The sequence below is a fragment of the Camellia sinensis genome, chromosome 2 (assembly GCF_055761805.1).
Source record: "Camellia sinensis isolate YWXY chromosome 2, ASM5576180v1, whole genome shotgun sequence".
Taxonomy (NCBI): Eukaryota; Viridiplantae; Streptophyta; class Magnoliopsida; order Ericales; family Theaceae; genus Camellia; species Camellia sinensis.
In genome coordinates, this window is record NC_138962.1 from 170,513,162 (window position 1) to 170,515,261 (window position 2,100).

At 42.4% G+C, this 2,100-nt stretch overlaps 1 pseudogene across 1 annotated transcript; it reads right to left on the bottom strand.

The window, feature by feature from the left end:
- Positions 1-656: 656 nt before the first annotated feature.
- LOC145819237 (TOM1-like protein 2 pseudogene) lies at positions 657-1,739 on the bottom strand (annotated as a pseudogene). The gene has a single exon (XR_014360218.1). The product of XR_014360218.1 is annotated as a TOM1-like protein 2 pseudogene (transcript).
- Between the last annotated feature and the right edge of the window lie 361 nt (positions 1,740-2,100).

Genomic DNA, 2,100 nt, shown 5'->3' on the forward strand with positions numbered 1-2,100 from the left:
CTTTAATCATGAACTTTTACTAACAACATCGTAGCTTTGGTATACCGCTCGTCTACTCAAGGGTAAGGGTGAACATCGGATATATTGATTTGTTAAAGTTGACCGAACCGAACCGATCCGCCACATTTTGGACGGATGCGTGATGACAAACGAACGGTTGCGGATTGATTTTCTCCAATCCGCCAATTTGGAGGACGGATGGCGGATTTGAGGTCCCTTTGGCCGCAACTGAACCGCCAAACCGCGAGCACCCTTAATAATTTATAAGACTTTGTGTTTTCAATTTATTTAAATATTTTGTTTGTGTTTTCAATTGAAAAAGAGTTTAAATATTCTGTTAAAAAAAAGTTTTGTTAAAATTTATCAATAAACCTACCACCACTACCACCTCACCTACTCCACTAAACCTAACCCACTACACCACTACCACCTCACCTACTCCACTAAACCTAACCCACTACACCTACATCTATATACCCACTACACCTACATCTATATAAGGAACCATTTGTAATAGACAGATATACAACAACATAAATCAATCAATAAAACATCAATTCTTACATGGTATCAGAGCAGGTTTAGAACCTACTATTTTCGCTTCCCGGCGGGCGGCAACCTCATCTTAGCTGCCCGCCGGACCTCAACCTAATTCACTAAAATTTTCTAGACATACCTTGAAATTTCTTCGAGTCCACCACCACTGCCCTTCCTCTCACTGTTGTCCACCTCCTCACCCTCTTGGTTTCTTTGTTGGACTCTGGGCTTTCTTGTTTTTGAGAATCTGCCATTTCAGTTTCTATACGAGGTCCTCCAGCCTGCATTAATAGCAAATTGGCTTCTGCGCTATCAGATTTTTCTGGTGGTACTACCACTCCAGAAAAGAGAGCAACTTTCATTTCCTCGTATTTGGAAATGATTTGTTGAAGCTGATCGTGAAGATTCAGAGCCTCAAAGAGCATAACTTCATCATCGGTGGTGCTCTCCACAATCATCTGAATGGCAGGCAATGACTGCCTGCACTTCTCCAGCATGCTTACCGTCCGATCATCCTTGATGGGTTTTGGTTCTGTTTCAGAGTTTCAAATGCTAGAAAGAATGTCAATGCTGTTTCGAGTGATTTCCATGGTTTCTTTCTTTTGTTCCATGGATTGGCTGCCATAAATAGTTGAAAAAGCAGCATTATCCCCTTCATTCAAACTCGAGTCAGGAATAGGGTATCTTTCAGGAGGAGAAATCGGCTCTCCATGAATAAATGGCCCTAGCGAATACTGCAGGACGAATTTCCATCTACTGGTGCTGAAAGTATCTCTCTAAGTTCATATAAGTTTGATGACACACGGGCAGATATTTGAGATCCTCCGACTCGCCCCATGCCCTAATCAACTGCAGAGCCGATTTCTCCGACTCGCCCCATGCTCTAATCATCCTAACCATGTCCTCCAACACCTTCTCAGACGCAACCTCAGAGAACACCTTCTCGCAATTCGACGTACAAGCCTCCAACAGATCGAGACTCAGCCTCTGGCACGCCACGCTCTTCCCAGAAAGCTTCTTCTTGATGTTCTTCACGATCTCCGATCCACTAAACTCCTCGCTGTTGATCATCCTAAGCATGTAATCTGCTTCTTCCACATCCATCTCCGTCGCCTCCATTTTCCCCTCTCTCTTCGGCTGCAGGGCAAGAGAAAGCACCAATGATGAAAAGTTTTTCATTTTTTTTTTTGACTAAAGCCACCGCCCAACATTATGTTCCACTCACCACTATCATCACATTTTCCCACTGTTTTTTTTATCCCCATCCACAAATATTTTTCTCTATTTTCTTTATCCATTGTTTTATTTTATTTTATTTTTTATTACACAAAACAACATTCACAAAATCACACCCACAACATTCCACCACCTTGTCATTTTATTCATATCAGGGGCTCAACCCCGATCACAATTTTACATCAAAAAAAAAAAAAAAAAAAAAAAACAGCAACAAATCAACCACATCCACAGGCAGGATTTTCTTCTCTACTCTACCGCCGGTCTTTTCTTCTTGCCTCCATCCTGGGCGGCCCTTGACGGTGTTGCCTCCGTGTTTCCCACTCC